This window comes from Octopus bimaculoides, chromosome 12, assembly GCF_046866305.1.
Source record: "Octopus bimaculoides isolate indiv1 chromosome 12, ASM4686630v1, whole genome shotgun sequence".
Classification (NCBI taxonomy): domain Eukaryota; kingdom Metazoa; phylum Mollusca; class Cephalopoda; order Octopoda; family Octopodidae; genus Octopus; species Octopus bimaculoides.
The window spans coordinates 42,364,313-42,385,690 of record NC_142939.1 but is presented as its reverse complement, the minus strand read 5'-3'; positions in this window follow the sequence as shown (position 1 = coordinate 42,385,690).

The following is a 21,378-nucleotide window of genomic DNA, read 5'->3' as shown; positions in this document are numbered from 1 at the left end:
ATTGTCTTTCATCCTTTCGGGGCCCATAAATTGAGTACCAGTTGCGTACTGGGGTCGATCTTATCGACTGGCCCCTCTCCCAAAAATTTCGGGCTTTGTGCCTAGAGTAAAAAATGATATATAAACGTAGGCGTGGCTGTGTGGTAAGATATTTGCTTCGCAACCGATGGTTCCGGCATCGGTCACACTACATGGCAACTTCTACAACTGTCTGCTACACCGAAGCCTTGTGAGTGGATTTGGTACACGGAAACTGAGAGAAACCCGTCGTGTGTGTGTGTGTGTGTGTGTGTGTGCGTGTGCGTGTCTCTTAGCTCTGTTTCACAAAACGGCTTTTACATTTCTCACGCCTCCGTAATCTAGCGGTTCGGCAAATGATACCTTAAGAATAAGTACCGGACTTCAAAAAATGAAAAATTATCGCGGTCAGATCATTCAGTTAAAAGTTCTCCAAGGCATTCCTGCAACTTAGCCGCAGTCTATTGACCCTAAAAAGTAAAAGGTATATATATATATATATATATATATATATATATATATATATATATATATATACACTCTGTACTCTTTTACTTGCTTCAGTCATTTGACTGGAGCACCGCCTTTAGTCGAGCAAATCGACCCCAGGACTTATTCTCTGTAAGCCTAGTACTTATTCTATCGGTCTCTTTTTGCCGAACCGCTAGGTTACGGAGACGTAAACAACACCATCGTTTGTCAAGCGATGTTGGGGTGACGATCACAGACACACAAACACATACACACACACATACATATATATACATATACATATATACGACGGACTTCTTTCAGTTTCCGTCTACCAAATCCACTCACAAGTCTTTGGTCAGTCCGAGGCTATAGTTGAAGACACTTGCCCAACATGCCACGCAGTGGGACTGAAACCGGAACCATACGGTTCGTAAGGAAGCTACTTACCACACAGCCACTCCTACGCTTATATATATATATATATATATATATACATAGGCACGGACGTGGCTGTAAGCGTGGCTTATAGGCGCTGGCGTTGCTGTGTGGTAAGGTAGTAAGAAGCTTGCTTCACAGCCACCTTGGCTTTGATAAACAAAATATATGTATACATGAAAACAAAAAGAAAGCCATGACTGAAGTATAATGACTGAAGACTGAAAACGAATATTTAAGTATTATCATATAGCTATATATAGCTATTTAAATTAATATATCAAACATATACAGGGTACAAATGAGAGAGAAAATTAAGAGGAGGCGAGGTAAGGTGTTATAAATCCAATAATTGTTTCTGAGGGCTCGGATATTCATCATAATGTTGATAGATGTAATTTACCCTAATATGCAAGCTGCAATGAAAACAAATAAGCATCGCCTAAATCGAGCCTCCGTCATTTAAACCGCTCCGGGCCATGTAGATTATTTTCTACCCAAATGAGGGAGGCTCGAGATACACAAAGTTTATTTCCTTCAAAGCATTAAAATAAAATAAGACAAAAATTGTAATTTAAATGCTTACACCTCATCCCAGCCCGGGCAGCAACCGAGTGTGCTATAAACAGAATATAGTTGTTTTCACATGTGCTTACATCTACAATATTTAAGATAGATTAATAATAGCCAATGTCAAAAGATGTGTATCTTTGAGTCAGTCATAGATTAAAACTACTCACTTATTAGTATGAATAGAATATATTTCATTTTTTGGAAAACTATCTTTGTAGAATTCAATCATTTGTTAACATGTAGAATGTTTAGATCAGTAAGATATCAGTGTGATCTGATTTTTCGCCTTTTCATATCTTTGACTTTTTCTTTATTCCATCGAGATTTACCATGATAAATTATCAGATAACTTAAAAGAAATATATGAGACGATATATCATCGTGTGCGATTGATAGCAAAAGGTCACACAAAAAAAAATACCAGTGCACTTATCAACATAGATAGATAGATACATAGAGAGATAGGCAGATAAATGGAGGGATAGACATATATATATATATATATATATATATATATATATATATATATATATATATATATATATATATATATATAGAGAGAGAGAGAGAGAGAGAGAGAGAGAAAGACAGATAGATATAGACAGAGAGAAGAAGAGATTGGTGGAGAGATAGAAAGACGTGGATACAGAGGTAGTTAAGAACCTGTTTATATTGGTACATATATATATATATATATATATATATGTGTGTGTGTGTGTGTGTGTGTGTGTATAAATGTGTGTGTATATATATATATGTATATGTATATATATATATATATATATATATATATATATATATATATATTATAGATATGTATGTTGGAGAAGCAGGTTACTGTCAATCCCTATATATTTATGATTATATATATATATATATATATATATATATATATATATATATATATATATATATATATATATATATATATGTATGTATGTATGTATGTATGTATGTATGTATGTATGTATATAATGTGGAATACAAGAGGAAGCAACAATCACATTGACATTAATCCTGTATTTCAAATGGTGTGATACATAACGACTAATTTATTGCGATATGACAGAATACTGAGACAACGAAAATACATACTCTCTATTAAAAATAAAATATTATCTTGTTATGTCGGATATACGAAATGCTCATAACACACGCTAATACATACATCTACGCTATCGAGCGCTTTCCAAGGAGAATTTGAGAATGTATACATTATACTATAACAATATGTAAAGTTTACGTTAGTATTAACAGATTTAATGCATGGAACCAAATAGATATACACTAGCAATTAAACACGTAGTGCCAGAAAAAAATAATGTGACTCACTCACTGTTATCAGTTTAATAGTTTTTGGGGTTCACCATGTGCCAGTGTTTCGATATATATATATATATATATATATATATATATATATATATTTATTTATGTGTTTCAGCCAAGTGGCTGCGGTCATATGCAAAAACAAAAGATGAAGACAGGTGTATGAACGACAAATGAGTATATTAGTTTGATGCTCGGGAAAAATTATATATACATACACACCTAAGATAAGGCATAATTATAAACAGGGAAAAATCTAACTATTTCTCCGTAGACTGAAAAAAATTTATGAACATCTTTAACCGTTTTTCGAACGTTATCGGGTTCTCATCAAAGGCGTCAACATCATTTTTACAATCTCCTGAGAAAGAGGCAGCCAAACTGTTTATATATTCAACAAATGCACCAGTTACTCTATGAAGGAATCCCTAATTTGCATAGCGAAAGTGTTTACCACTATAAATACCAGAAGCCTGTCAACGGGGATCTTAGTCCACTCAGTATCAAGGTAGGATATTATATATACGTAACATATATATATGAGTTCGATTCCCGGACCGGGTTATGTGTAGTATTCTTAAGCAACAGACTTTATTTCACGTTGCTCCACTTCACTCAGTTGTAGAAATGAGTTGTGACATCATTGGTGCCAAGCTGTATCGGCCCATTTGCCTTCTCTTGAATAACATCTGTGGCATGGATAAATGGGGACAGACAGGCATCGGTGACTGCTTGTCATCCATAAACAACCCTGTCCGGACTTGTGCCTCGGAGAGTAACTTAGTGCAATCATATGGTCATGAATGACCGAAGGGTCTTTACCTTATATATATATATATATATATATATATATATATATATATATATATATATATATATATGTATATATATATATATATATATATATATATATACATATATGTAGAGAGAGAGAGAGAGAGAGAGAGAGAGAGAGAGAGAGAGAGAGAGAGAGAGAGGGAGAGTGTGTGTGTGTGTGTGTGTGTGTGTGTGTGTGTGTGCTAGGTGTGTGCTAGGTGGGATGCACAGAAATTGAATATTGAGAAAAAAGTCGTCAGAATTTTGGAAAAATATCTTTTTATTTCTTTATTATTATAAGCGTTTTCGTTCGTTTCTCTAACTTGTCAAATAGAATTTTATGAATGTACAAACGGCTTGTTCATTTATATTTAGTTTGGCGGGGTTTTGTTTAGAAGAAGAGAACATTGTTTATGTTTTAAGGGTGAGGTTCCATGACAATGGGGATGGATAGATAGAAATATAAGTAGGTAGATATGCTGATAGATAGATAGATAGATAGATAGATAGATAGATAGATAGACAGACAGACAGACAGACAGACAGACAGACAGATGGATAGATAGATAGTCAGACTGATAGATAGAGAGGTAAAGAGAGAGACGTGGATCCACCTTCCTATTCACCGTTCATTTATTTATTTAATTATTTAGTTATTTACCATTGTATTGGAATGGGTTTAAGGATGGTGACCTCTTCAAAAAAAAAAGAAAATCAGATATGATCATCACTAAAAGTCTTTTTGCTTTCTTTCTCTCTTCTCCTTTCCTTCTTTTTCCTCTTTCTTTATCTCCTCTTTCAGATATATTTAAAATACAAAATGTATATATATATATATATATATATATATATATATAGTTATCGCCAAGCCAACATGGCAGTCCCAAAGATAATAAGAGTGAAAAAACTACAGAAGGCTTGTGTTACATGGGTAAAGTATATATTTAAATTATGTCAGAAAAATGTTAGAAAAATGTTAGAAAATCTTTTTGGTATATAAACATTGTATTTTGAGAAATAACCGGTTTCGTGTTGTCTTTTCAAATTTCTCTACTTCATTGTGTCGTGTTCGTTATATATATATATATATATATATATATATATATATATATATATATATATATATATATATATATATATATAGGGCAGAAGAATCGTCAATTAGTAATAAAATTAATAATTAACAATTTTGCCAAGTAGTTCAGTATGAAAAAACCTTTATCGGTAAAACCATTTACAATCATAAATATACAGGGATTAGTATGAGTTGCTTCTCCAACATACTGAAAATTTAGAAATAGCAGTCAAAGAACTACTGATTCCAAACTACAAATTTTTTTCTCTAACGGATGGCGATATTTATGGCACACACAAAACAAAAACAGAAGAGGAAAGCAAAAACAAACCTGCCTTTAGTTAATCGTGTACGACGTTTCACGGTTAAGAGTATGAAGGTACTCTATTCCGATCTTCAGCTCAATATTCGAATAAATTTGAAAGTGTCTATCTAACTCATGGGAAAGATGGTATAGACACACGCCAGAAACGGTCACAGAAAACGAGAAGGCAACCATACTCTGGGATATGCCAATACACACAGATAGAGAAATTAAGGCCAATAGGCCAGATGTAGTTGTCAGATATCATGAAGAAAAAAATGCTTTCTAATTGATGTATCAATACCAGCAGATGACAACGTTTCTCTAAAAGAAATGGAGAAACATTCAAAATACAAAGACCTGGAAACAGAGGTAACTCGAATGTGGAATCTAAAAACAGAAACATTTCCTATCATAGTAGGCGCCTTAGGTATGATAAAAAATATTCAGACAAATACATAACAAAAACACCGGTACTTACAAATATATATAACATACAGAAAATTGCACTACCGGGCACTGCACATCCTACGCAAAACACTTTCAATACAGTAACCATAAGAGCATCACAGCAAACTACAGCACATACCCAAGGCACACAGAGCTGCGCTCAGTAGTGAAGAGAAAGCACACTATAAAAATAAAACTACTGAATTAAAATAATGATAACATTAATAATAATAATAATAATAATAATAATAATAATAATAATAATAATAATAATAATAATAATAATAATAATAATAATAATAATGAGAGATCTGGGACCAACCTGTAGAACAATGATGAAACAGAGTGGCTACATGAAATCCAAGACAGGTTAAGAAATATAGAATGCTAAGAAGACAAAAATAACTACAGATATGATAAAAAAGCAGGCACGAAAATTCCCAAATTGGAAGAGCCCAGGACCAGATGGTATCCAAGGTTATTGGATGAAGAAGCTGAGAGGGCTCCATGAAAGGCTAGCGCAACAACTAGATGAGTGCTTGCAGAAAGACGCAGCACCCCACTATATGACAAAAGGAAAGATATTGTTATGTGCCAAGGATCCTGAAAAGGAACATACTCTATCCAACATTAGACCAATAACGTGTCTTCCGCTGTGGAAACTGATGCCAGTTGATTTGGCCGGTGAACTGTATAGATACTGTTGAACAGAAAGGGTGCCGAAATAGGAGCCGGGAACGAAGAATCAGCTCTTAATTGATAATCTAATTGTCAGGAACTGTAAGAGAAAACATACAAACCTGAGCATGGCATGGGTTGACTATTGTAAAGCATACGATATGATCCACACCCCTGGATAATAAGAACAATGGAAATTTATGGAGTAGTAGAAAATGTGAGAAGCCTCGTGTGGAATATCATGAAGTGCTGAAGAACGGATTTGACAGCAGGGAATCAAGTATTAGGAAAGGGGAAAATCAAGTGAGGAATCTTCCAGGGATTCAGTGCATCCCCGCTGATCTTCGTGCTGGGAATGATCCCTTCGAGTGAAATACTACAGAACACAAAGTTGGGATATGATCTGGGAAGAGGTAAGGGAAAACTGAAATACTTGCTATTCATGGGCGACCTGAAACTATTCACAAAGCTGAAATAGAACTGGACAGCCTAGTCCAGTCTGTGTGGATTTTCTCCAATGATATTAAGATGGAATTTGGACTCTCAAAATGTGCTACGATGGTGATGAGACCAGGAAAGTTTGTCAGGACAGAAGGCATGTAGTTGCCAAATGTTTGAGTGATGAAGGAAAATCATCCTCAATCCGTGGAAATACTTGAAGCAGATGGAAGCAAACAGCACGACAAGTAGGACGAGTCCAAAAGAGAGTACCAGCGGTGAGTGAGAAAAATATTGGTTTCAAAGCTGAATGCCAGAAACATAATTTCGGCAATAAACTCTGCACAGTCGCAGTAGTTCGGTATGGAGCTAGAATTCTGAGGTGGACAGAGGAGGCGCTAATGGAGATGGACAAGCAATCAAGAAAGCTCCTAACGATGCATGGAGTCCATCATCCACGTGCAGACACTGATTGCTTATACATGAAGCGAGCAAATGGAAGAAGAGGACTGATAAGTGTGGAAGACTGCGGGTGTATCGAACTCAAGGACTTAATGAGACACCTAGCCCAAAGTAAGGAAATCTTGCTAGTCACAGTTAGGAACGAGAGAATATTGAGAGCAGAGGCAAAATGGAAAACAAAGGAAGAAGTACAAAAAGGACATGAAGAAAAATTACGCAAGAAGGAACTACACAATCAATTCCATGAAGCCACGACAGAAGCTGCTGGAAAAAATAGGTGGGATTGGCTGGTAAACGAAACACTAAAAAAAGAGACTAAGAGCACTATACTGACAGCTCAAGACCAAACTTTGGACACTAACTACAGGGTCAATCTTAGAAATGAGCAAGTGTCTCCGCTGTGGCACAGCTGCAATAAAGTGCATGAAACCATTGCCCATGTCACAAATGAATACCGTAGAATTGCCCAAAGCCACTGCAAATTGTAGCGACAGGATCAGGTAACGAAAATGCACCAGTCTGTGCGAAAAGTGGAGGGCTAAAGAGAGGCAAGGAGTGATTTGAGCACAGAAAAAAGAGAGTGGCGGAGTCGGACAAATGGCATAATCTTCTGGGATTTCCCAATCCAATCAGATCAGGTGCTACAGCATAACTTATAGGACCTAGTAGTGGTAGACAATATATGCTATATAGTTGATCTTGCATGCTCCTTTGACCTCTTAAATACGAAATAGCCCGGCTATGGGAAATGAAGAAGATGAAAATGCTGCCAATTATTGTTGTGTTCTTGGGACAGTATCAGCAGGCATCAAGGGGAATATAAAGGAAATTGGAATAGAGTGCCCAGTAGAACTGTTACAAAAGGTTTGCCTCCTTGGCACAGCCAGAATAATCAGGAAACTATTAGACAAGTGAAAAGAACGGACAGCATGGTACCGTTGGCTGAAGGTAACAAGCCAGCTATGCATACAAGGCTCCAGGAGCTCCAGCAATACCCTTGATAAAAACAAAAAAATAACCCATTCTATTATAGGCACAAAGCCTGAAATTTATGGCGAGAGGTAAAGTCGATCACATAGACCCCAGTACTAAACTGGTTCTTAATCTATAAACTCCGAAATGATGAAAGGCAAAATCGACCTGGGCGGAATTTGAACTCAGAAGTAGCGTCGAGAGAAATAGTGCTAAGCATTTCGTCCAGCGTGCTAACGATTCTGCTAGCTCACCCCATTCTATAATTATAATCATAATAATAATAATAATAATGATGATGATGATGATGATGATGATGATGATGATGATGATGATGATGATGATGATGATGATGATGATGATGATGATGATGATGATGATGATGATGATGATTTAAGAAGAATTTACAACCGGCAGTCCCATTCGCACACATGAATGCGATATATCAAGACATTATATGAAATCTTTGTGTATTAATACTGCTTCTGTTGCTAATATATATTTAGATGTGGATTAAGCTTTGGATAAAATATTAGTTTAGGTTAAAGCAATCCTGCAAGTATTATTTATTTTTGAGCATTTCCCAAATTAAAAGATTACCTATTATTATGTTACACATATCACTTCAAATACCAGCTGTTCGCGCACATACGAACACACATATAATGAAATAGACGAATGGTATATACGGTGTATCTACAACTGTTCTTCATTAATGGATATATGTATACGTATACATACATGCATACACATACATGCATATACATACATACGTATATACGTATGTATATATCTGTATGTGTATTTACATTTATATATATATATATATATATATATATATATATATACACAGACACACAGACCCACATAAATATGTATTTGAATTATAATTTTGGCATACCAACCAAACTTATACATGTAGTCTCATACATCATATTAACGAATATTCGACTTAAGAATATGTTTCAGTTATTCTACTTTATGCTATATTCGGTTCTATTATATTCTTTTGTTATTATTGAAGTACACAAGTTAATGGGGGTTTATTTTTTTCATGTAATTATAGCAGATATTTTATATCATTATATATTAAGATTGATTATATTTTCTGTTTAATTAGAGCTATGTTATCATATATATTTAAAGTGTTTAAAAATATCCGGTAGACTACCAATGTCAGGTTTGCTAAATATTATCGATATATATTTGGATTATGTATTTGTTTCACACAACCATCAAAATTATTGATTATATAATATTGTTAGTGAGATTATAATAGCCGTGTTTCTACACTATATGCTTAATCTTTCTGTTTGTTTGTTTATTCTTTTTGATATATTTTTAGGGGGCGGTGGGTATTATTAACATGATACAAAATATATTATTAGTTTCCTCTGAACTTAAAATACGAGATAAAACATTTTAGATTTCAACCTAATCTACAATCACTTCCATATAATATAGATTCCGGTTTGTTCGCCGTCTGCTTTATATTTTATTTCTTTTTGATATTTTGCCTCGATTTTTTGTTTCGTACAAATGATTGTTCCTCTACAATAATTTTTTTTTCTTTGTTTTTCGCAAAACTATTGTTCAGAAGATTTTGTCTTTATCTCCATCAATTTACATAGCCATTCATCATACTGAAATATAGCGAATCTATAAGCTACACTTCCCAATCTAGAACATTTGATAGCTGGTCGAGAATCTGTGTTAGACTAAAATATTTTAAAACTCTGGATTTCTGCCAATTTTCAGCCGAACCTGAAAAGAATAACTGCCAATCCTTTCAGATTATAATTGCCTTCCTCCTTAGCAAAATCAATCCCAAGAATGAAGAATTATCAAGTCACATGTCTATAGACTTTTTTCATGCACACTTTTACTGTTGCCGTAAGATTGAATTGCTTTCCGTTTCTGAAGAGATATGGCAAATCTTCTACAGCGATGCATAAGTAATAATTCCATGTATTATTGGTGATATAATATTTCATTGTATTATCCTGGTATTCACTAGGTCATTCACACACTTCGGCCAAGTTTTAAACACAAACAATCGAAAAAGCACACCTACACACACACGCACACAAACACACACATATGTATGTATGTATGTATGTATGAATATAAATATGTAATTACATATGTGTGTGTTGTGTGTCTGTGTATACAGTCACGTGCAAACACAAGTACAATTATGTATTTGTACATACATATATACATATATATATATATATACATACATATTTACATATACATACATACATACAAACATATATATATATATATATATATATATATATATATATATATATATATATATATATATATATATATATATATATATATATATATATATATATATATATATATACATATACATATATATATATATATATATATATATATATATATATATATATATATATATATATATATATATATATATATATATATATATATATATATATATATATATATATATGTATATATATATATATATATATATATATATATACGGGGGTGAGTCAAAATCAATGCCATTTTGTTTAGAATAGTTATAACTACCAGTACAGGAACATGTATCATACATCAAAATGAAGCTGGTCCTCTGTGGATCACATCCCTACTTCTCAACATAGTTACCGTTTCTCTCAATAGCAATGTTCCACCTTCAAATGAGAGCATCTATCCCTGCCCTGTAAATTTCTGTTGGCTATTCTTTGAGCCATTTCTTCACAACAGTTTTCACTTCCTTGTCACTGGAATCATTTAGCGCCTTCAGACTATCATCTCTTCGGCCCCATGAAAGAGGGTCTGGGAGGCAACCACTATTCCAGTGACGAAGAAGTGAAAACTATAGTGAAGAAATGGCTCAAAGAACAGTCAACAGCATTTTATGGGCACGGGTACATGCTCTCATTCGAAGGTGGAACATTGCTATTGAGAGAAACGGTGACTATGTTGAGAAGTAGGGATGCGATCCACAGTGGACCAGCTTCATTTTGACGTGATATAAGTTCCTGTGTTGGTAATTATACCTGTCCTAAACAAAATTGCATTACCTTTTGATCAGTTAGAAACAGCATCCAATCTTACACAAGCCTCGACCTTCTGTTTCAAAACGGATGAATGCCACATCCAAACCTAGATATACGAAGAGACGCTTTCATCATGAATGGGACGTCAGGTTTACTCAGTCAGGGCTGAACTTTGAAGAATCAACGACGATTGTTTTATGTCAAGCTAACTTGAATGAACGATTGTATGTGGTCATTAGGTCATTAAATATGCTAACAATAGCAACCGTATTTTACTCCGTTTTCTCAAATCACATCTGTCCTAGACATTACAATTCCTATATAAAAATGAATCGGTCAAAGCTTGAAAGAAGCCTTTAGTTACAGGGCTGGCCAGTCATCACGTACCTGGAGCTAAGCAACAATTTCTTTTTAGAATGAAAACAAAATTAATAAATATATTACTAATATACCTCAAGTGAATGAAAATTGTAGCAGACTAATGTGAAACATGTATTATTTTATACTTATAGATATGGAGTACTTTATAGCTGAATACTGATATTATGACGATTGTAGCTGAAACCAAAAAGAAAACTGAATAAAATAAAAGCATAAAAATTTATGATATACTCCATTTTATTAAACTGAAATTTGTTGCAATAATGAAACACAAATATTGAATGATATAGAATTGTGACAAGATTATTCTCTTGTGTGCAATAGAAATGAACGAGCAATGAACCAACAGTCCATCATTAATTTGAATGACAAACGGTTGAAGTTATTCCCCTTGCCGTTATTCAACTAAATTAATCATTTTAGCTAATTATTATTTCTCTGTATTACTGTTGTTGTTTTGATTCCTTAATGTTTCTTGTTTCAATATATTAACTAAATTAACATCAACATTATTAAGTAGAATTCATTGGCAAGCTGACATTATTTAAAGACTATATTACTGAGCACTTCCAGCTGCTCTGCTTTGTAGAAACTCTGGTTACAGAATTCTGTTCTTACGCACATTGCAAAATATGACAGTGAATTTCAGAATACGTTGATTATATTTCCCTTGTGGAAACTTGATTAAATTTTGATAATTTTAAAGGCACAATCACAATTGGTGAGATAACATGTTTTACACTTTTATACGCCATGATGCTTCATGCTTCTTTACTTTATTTAACATTCATATAATAACATTTGTTCTATGTGTGATTTTGTACCAATTCAAGTCTTGAAATTTATCTATTTCCCTACATCTTTTTTCATTGTTCACCAACTTCATATCATCACATATCGACGCCCTTCACCAATTTTTCATCACTTATTCTTTCTAACACTTCGCTCCCTTATTTGTCCATGCAGCACTTCAACTGACCTCGGTTATGCTCCTGATGTTCATCATACAGTACCCTTCCCCGGAAACTCTAATTGCAAATTTGACGTCGGCAGGATTCGAAGACAAAAACTTGACAGAAATAACACCAAAATTTTTCTCCGATACTCTAACGACTCTACCAATTCGTAATGAGCTCAGTTCCTACTATAAGTTACATAAAGAGATGATGCGATGCAAACACCAAAGAATGTTCACAAGTTCTTCATACATGAAGCAAATGCTAATGGCTGAGTCCTAGAAGACAAAAGAATGTTACTAAGCCTCGTTTCTCATTGTCTTTTGTGTTGAGCACGTGACCTGCTACAATATTATGCCACTCTTTTATTCCTCTGTTTATTTCTCTCTTTATTTCTCATCCAATAATATGCGTGGGCGAATGCGTATATGCGTGATAATGTGTGCATGCGCACTTAAAATTGTAATTGCATGCATAAGCATGTTTATATTGCGACTTTTATTTATATATTTTAAAAATTCAGTCGGAAATCATCTCGATTTTTTTATATCCTCTTCTACTCTAGGCAGAAGGACCGAAAGTTTTGATGAGAGGGTCAGTCGATTAGATCGACCCCAGTACGCAACTGGTACTTAATTTATCAACCCCGAAAGGATGAAAGGCAAAGTCAACTACGGCGGAATTTGATCTCGATTTATTATATTGAAATCAATAAAAGAATAGTTGTTACGAATTTCACGTTGCGACACGATTTTCGAGCACAAAGCAGATCTTCCGTAATGCGGGGGCTGTCTTTACGTCATTTCCAATGTGTAAAGCAGACATACATAAATATCACATTCCAAGTGCCATTCAACAGGATTATTATTCACATAATTAGAATAGGAATTCGATAATTTTTCAATTGCTAATAAACTTGAACTCTACATGAATATCATTAATGAATAATAGTTGGTGTTCAATAGGGTTTGAGCGATTGATTTATGACCATTTATTGACGTATGCTCCATTCACTAACCTTAGCCTACGAATGAAATTGATTAGCTTTATAAAATTCAGGTCATTCTCTTTTGTTTGCTAAACAATTAAACAGACTGTCCACATTAAGAGACACACATAAAATTTAGACATAATAATGAGGAGATCATAAATAATGGCTGAAGGCGTGTGGCCTAGTGGTTGGCGTCTTTCGCTCACCAGCACAAGATTGCAGTTTCGATTCCTGGACCAAGCGGAGTGTTGCGTTCTTGAGCAAGACATTTCATTTCACGTTCTTTCAATCCACTCACCTTTAAATGAGTAACCCTATGTCGGAGTGACCCTATGGCATTCCCATTCAGGGAGACTGTTAGTATCTCAGTTACTTATGCAACATGGAAATCGGATAAGTGTGCCTATGGGCCCTAAGCCTCGAGAATTACTTAAACAAAGCATTACATTTGTTGTATGTTTATTTAGTTATCTGATATAGGCACAGGATGGTTATATGATTAAGATGTTCGATTCGCAACTACGCGGTTTCTGGTTCATAAGCAAGCGTCTTCAAATATAGCCTTATGTTGGCCAAAGACTCCTGTGAGAATTTGCAAAATGAAAATTGTGTGGGCGCAGCCGTAACTTAATACGCACAGAAACACACATTATGCATGCAAGTATATCTATAAATGTGTGTGTGTGTGTGTGTGTGTGTGTGTGTGTGTGTAGATATAGATATGTGGATAGGTGTCTATGGTGTGTGTTTATTTCTGCTTCTTTTGCAGCACCACCACGACTACCACAGCTTGAAAAATGATGTATATTTTTTTTTATGCCCGAGTAATTTGATGGTTCATAGGGAATGATAAGGTAATTTTCAGGCTTACAAATAAGTCCTCGATTGTATTTCTTTCACCTACGCTACAAGGTGTGCTCCAGTGGGGCCAAAGTTCAATGGCTGGAATGGGTAAAAACTACATACATAGATACATACATACACGAGGGGATGGTGAAAAGTTCCTGGATTTGGGTAAAAGAACATAAAGAACGATCAGTTATAATTTTATCCAACATATACCTGTCTCAGATTCACACAATTATTGCAGTGTTTCTGCAGTTCTTCTAAGATCTGTAAAAGAACTCTGAAGTGTAGGCCTTCAACCACACCTTTTCCTTATTCCTTAACCCTTAGAGCCAAGAACGCCTCGTGTACATATATATATAAGTATATGCGTGTGTGTGTGTGTGTGTGTGTGTGTGTGTGTGTGCGCGTGCGTGCGTGCGTGTGTGTGTATGTGCGTGCGCGCGCGCGCGTGTGTGTGTGTAAATGTAATAAAAACCCTAATTTTAATTATGTCTATATAAATGTACCGATAATGGTTTTTTAACATAATTAGTAAAATTACTAATTGTTAATTAATTATTAATCTTTATCTCTAAGAAAATATGTTTATGTATATATATATATATATATATATATATATATATACATATATAAGGAATATAAATCAAGGTAGAAAATGCTCAAATACTTTAATCATGAAAAACATTTTAGTACTGGTTTCAGTCATTGAGACTTTTTCAACTATGGAAAAGGTACGGAAAAATAATTATTAAGGTGTGGAAAAATGAAATGAAAAGCTTTTAAGAAATATTTCCAAAGTATTCAAATACAAGAGGCATTTTCATTGTTTCTGCTTATATATATATATGCATATGTATACATATATGCGCGTGTGTATGTGTGCATATATATATGCATATATATATATATACATATATATGTATACACACACACATATATACGTATGTATGTATATATATATATATATATATGTATGTATATATATATGCATATATATATATATATATATATATATATATATATATATATATATATATATATATATATATATATATATATATATATATATATATATATATATATATATATGTATATATATATATATATATATATATATATATATATATATAACTAAAGGGGTGTCAGCATCCGAGTTTCCGGTTATATCCAGTGAATCAGTGAAAACCAAAGATGTTTTCTGTGATAGATCATGGTATGTTATTATTTATTAATTTTCATGTATGAGAAAAAAATGGAAGAAACTGAAATATGGACACCACTTTATTAGAACATAATACAGTTGTGAATAATATCAAACTCAATTTCACCTACAGCTGTTTCCATGCCCACTTGAATTAATTTGTGGAATTAAATTGAATTAAGTTTCCATATCGAATATCGTTAATTGGGTATTTCATCAAGGGAAGAATTTGATCGAAATGTGCTGCATTCCAATGTGTTGTTTGACCCTTGATAGACTCAGATATGTTCGTTTCAGTAACCAATATATATTTTTTAAAACTGTTACTTATATGTATATAAAGGCAAACTTGTGTAATGCATTTGTGCGCATGCGTGTGTAATGTGTTGAAGAAATAAAAGCAAAATATCCGTTAATTAGCTTAAACGATATTTCGATACGATTACTTTAAACTAGAAGCTACAGAAAAAAGCATTATTCCTAAATTACACTATCACTTATGATAGATCGAAATGTCATGAAACGATTTAATCACTTAAGAAATTTAATTATAAGTCACCCAGTTGCAATCTAGAAATTTTAGTTAAATAGTAAATTGTTATTATTATTATAATTTTTTTAATTTTAAAACCATAATTACGTATATGTAATATTCACATTATCTATTTGTGCGTGTGTGTATGTGATAATGTGTTGAAATCTACTAGACGATGACGAATCAAAACTTCTTACTAATCACCATAGCTACATATTACGTCATCAATATTTGTACACAACATATTTGTTTACATAGAGTGTGAACAAATATACATCAGCCTCATTGAGGAAAGCACTAATGTTACCAAATCTAAATTAGTTAAATTAATAAATTAATAAAAATTAAACCATTATTGAATTACTACTTAGTGTCCTTAGCTTAAGATTACCAATTAATTTTTTAGAATGTATTAATCACAGATTGCTAAGATACGTACTTATATTAAAAATACTTTCAACTGTAAGAGGTGTTTTTTTTTCCAATGCACTCGAACCTCGATTGCCCTGGGTGCTTCACTTTATTCACCTCAAAAAGTTAACTTACTGTGTCAACTGCGACATATTTGAATTCTGAATATTAAAAGCCGGATAAAATATCTCACGGGATTTTTCTGTCGCCTTAAAGATTCGTAAAATCCACAGCCTTCAGTAAAACATAATTAATGAAACACAAAAGAATTTAAATGTTAACCCCCTGCATTTCCTAAGTGTGTTCATGATTGTTTTCTTAATGTCCATGCTTTTCATCAGACTTTTAAGTAGCCTTGGTTTCATATGTTCTGAGTAATACAAAGATTTTCTCTAATAAGTTCCATATCGCACTGGAGGTTGGAAAACCATGTGAATGTGTATCCTATATGATGCATGAACACCAGGGAAATACGCCCCGTGTGTCACTTCCAATATACAGGACAGGCAAAGGGTTGCATCAACACTAAATCTTCATTAAATACTAATAGAAATAGCTATCAGCTTGTCATTTGCTATACATCCTTTAATAATCTTCTTCCATAATACAAGTATATATATTTTCCTTATTCTTGTATTGTTTTCTTCTTTTTGCTATGTTTGAATTTTCACACCATATTCAATCGCACCACCCTCACCGCACATCGCTGAGTGCTTGTAAGATTATATTTCTATTATAAATATTTATAAGTTGAAGCCATCCTCATACAATTACCTTTTAACATACGTCAGTTATAAACGATTATATATATTTATTTAATATATGCGAAGATGCTTTTGTGAGCAATCTCAAGGCATTGCATTTTAAAAAATATTAATTTTAAACAAGCCCATCATTCCTGTATCAACTCGCCATTTAGATAACTGACATTTACATTAGAATTTTAAAATCAAGCTGCTATCTTAGAATTTTTATAAGAATCTTACATGTACAAATTTTCTTAATAATATCACTTCCATTGAGTATCTTTATATCAAGTCCGATAGCCACCTTCTTCATAGATATATTTCATTTGCGTTGACACTCATAAATATTGATAAATCATATACAATTACACTATAATACATAACCTTAGTAACTATCATTAAACTAATTGCACACCGTAAACTAATTACAAAAATATATAATATTGATACTGTTCAATAATTCATATTATAGTTTACTTACCACTATACAGGTGACTATTTAAGATATTAAACTTATACATTTTATATTATATAAGGTGTACGAATACCACAAATGGCGTACAACAGATCTGAAACGATTAATGATCAGAACGCATAAAATGACTAAAATCTAACTTGAAAAATGTGAGATGGGATCCAGGCAATCAAGGGTTCCCTATTAGAAATGTAGCGATTAAGGTGATAAAGGTATAATAAACATATATACCTAATTCTTATATAACTCTTCCTTTCCTTTTCAAGTGGTCTACTCTTAGGCAGGTCCTCAGTATGTAATCCTACTCCAGCACTTTCTAACCTGTTCTTTCTTCTTCATTGATTGGTAATATCATCCATCATCATCGCTCTCCTTTTTCCTCTCGTTCTTCTCCTCACTGTGTTTTCTTCTAACACTGTGCCCCTCAGCCCTTCTAACCTCCTAATATGTTCCATCCATTTTGTGTTCCTACACCATTCGTCACCAGAACCGCATTTCACAATTCTCCTCTCTCCACTCTTGATGGTCCATATTTCTGAGCCTTGGGGGAGCACACTCTTTCCAAGGATTTTGACCAGCTTCTTCTCTTCAAGTCACTTTTAGGATTTGAGTGAGCAGTGTTTCATGTTTTTTTAAGTGTTTCGTGTTTGTTGGACCATGGAAATTCTTGCTCTGATTTCCCTCTCACATCTCCAATCATTCATCCGAGAGAAGGCTTCCTAAGAAGCCTATTGATAATATATTGCTTTCGATAATATATTCTAAATTTCTTATGTTAGAATACAAGAGCCTAACTGAATGAATGCCTAGGTTTATATGTGTGTTCGACCAAGGCTGACTTGAGACTATACAACAAGAACTATAAAATTTATTGTATGTAATTTGATGATGCCTAGACTTATCTGAAATATTATAGATATTTCATTTTGGCACACGAACAAACCTGCCATATTGCGTTGCACAAAATAGACGCTCAATGGATAATGATGACTGCAGAACTATTTATACATTTTATTATTGATTAACAATGTTTAACTTATATATTTATCCGTTGTGTCCTTTTTATTAATCGATTCTCGATGACCATTTTACACCTCTAAGATCATTATCTGTATACAAATGACCTTGTCTGTAGTTTACCCATCATATACATAAAATCTCGAGGAGAATTCTACGATCCTGGCAAGCTTACAAATCATATCCTACACGGTCATTGTGCCTGCTAATAAGAGCAGTCAAACTTACGAAGCACATATTTGCCAATGTATATAGTTTTGCATCAAAACAACACCCCTAAGTAGAAAAAAGCATAGTTCAGAGGCATTGATGGCAGTTCGAAATCTCTGAGAAACGACAGCCAAGAATTGAAAGCAGTGGAGAAATATTGTTGGTGTATGCTGATATGGAGGGAAAGGCTTCAATAAAGCAAGGTAATTACTGATATAATATAATTGCTTATACCTTCCTCCTAAGTTTAAGATGCATGTTTTGGAATTTAAAATATTTCTATAAATATTCTTGTTGTTGCTCAAAGGAACACGTCATTTACTTACGAAATAACGGAATTAACGCTTCATAAATTTATATTCGTTATTTTTTCATACTTCACTGATTCGCAGGTTTATTCATCCAGGTTGTCTCTGACTTCCGTTGAGAAAATAAAAAGGAGTGAAACACATTTATAAAGCTGTCACTATGTTAAGAATTAAACACATATAAACCTTAAATTATATTTAGTAGGCTTATGGTTCAAAACATGAAACTGCGTTCGTAAGTTAGCTGATTTCGATAAATGGCTAGTGTTTGATACTTTGCCATGTTGCTCCTAGAAATTGGTGAAGATGTTGGGCAGTTAAAATCTCGTAATTAATTTGGGTTTTAAATTTTGGCACAACGCCAGCAATTTTGATAGAAGGGCTTACATCGTTTACGTCGACCCCATTCCTCGAGTGGTACTTACTTTATCGATTCCAAAGATGAAACACAAAGTCGACCGCGGTGGATTTTGAACGTAGGAGTTGAAGAAATCTGAGTTAGCATCTTGCCTGGAGTGCTAATGATTTGGAAAACTCATAACTAATGCTGATTTCAAATTTTGGTACGAAGGCGGCTACTTCGTGGGGAAAGTGGATTACATCCACCCTAGTGTTGAAACAGGTACTTATTTTATAGACCCCGAAAGGAGGAAAGGCAAAGTCGACCTCAGCGGAATAGCTCGTAACTAGTATTAAAACACGTTTCGGGTTCTTCAAAATACGTATCAGCTGAAAACTGAGGTTGGTGTAATTGACTTCCCCAACCACAAAATTGCTGCCTTGTGACAATATTTGAAACCAATATTAAAACTGACCGATCATTTACATGAAAAAATTTATAGATAAAGAGAAAACCAGCTAATTTTTAATATCTGAGCGATAAATATGTAGTAACAGTACTGTGCAGTAAAGTCTATTTGCCAACACAACGTGGCAGCCCTACATAGGACGATGTTACTACTTTTTATCCCCAGTAAAACATCTTTTCCAGCTGGCTACCGACACATGATCTGTGTCCTTATACTGTGAACGTTACCTACATCGCTACGGGTAGAAAGGAAGCAGTAGTAGACTCCTATACTCACAGTATACGAACAGAGATCCAATGTCGGTAGCCAGCTGGAAAAGATGTTTTTCTGGGGATAAAAAGTAATAACATCGTCCTACGTAAGACTGCCACGTTGCGTTGGCAAATAGATTTTACTGTACGGTATTGTTACTACACAATTCTAGCTCGGACATATGTTTCTCATTAATATATGCGCATGCATGCAAGTATATAGATTTGTCAGGTTTTGTAGTGTCCTTATACGTGTGCATATATATGCATTTATATGTGTCTGTGCGTATGTGCGTTTGAATGTGTATACATACATCCATACACACACACATATGTGTATATATATATATATATATATATATATATATATATATATATATATATATGTATGTATGTATGTATGTATATAACCGCAGGTGCGGCTTTGAGTAAGCCTGCCTCCCAACCACATGGTTCCGGATTCAGTCCCACTGCGTGCTACCTTGGAAATCTACTATAGACTCGGGTGGACCAAACACTTGTCTGTGTAGTTCGTAGACGGAAACCGAAAAAAGCCTGTCATGTATGTATATAAGAATATATATATATATATATATATATATATATATATATATATATATATATATATATATATATATATATATATATATACCTTGCACTTTAAGAGCACATGCGTTTGAAAAGGTTAAACAAAAGTGCTGACTCACAAGGAAATTTTTTCTAATCATAAATTCGTTCGTTAAATCACTTGTACACTTCAAACACTGTATTAAGTAATTCTCATAGACTTTCAAATACGTGTCTCTGTGTGTGTGTGTGTGTGCGTGAGTCTTTCTGTTTGTGTTTGTCTCTCTCCAATACCGACTGATAACTAGAGTTGGTGTGTTCACATTCCCTGTACTTTATATACATATATTTACATATTATCTTCATTCTCTTTACTTGTTTCAAACTTTGGCCGCAGCAATGCTGGGGCACCGCCTTCACTCGAAAAAACCGACCCCAGGACTTATTCTTTGTAAGCCTAGTACTCATTATGTCGGTCTCTTTTTCCGTACCGCTAATTTATGGTTGTCAAGCGATGTTTGGGAGATAAAAGACACACACAAATAAACGCCCATATACATATATATGTACGAAGGGCTTCTTTCAGTTTCCGTCTACCAAATTCACACA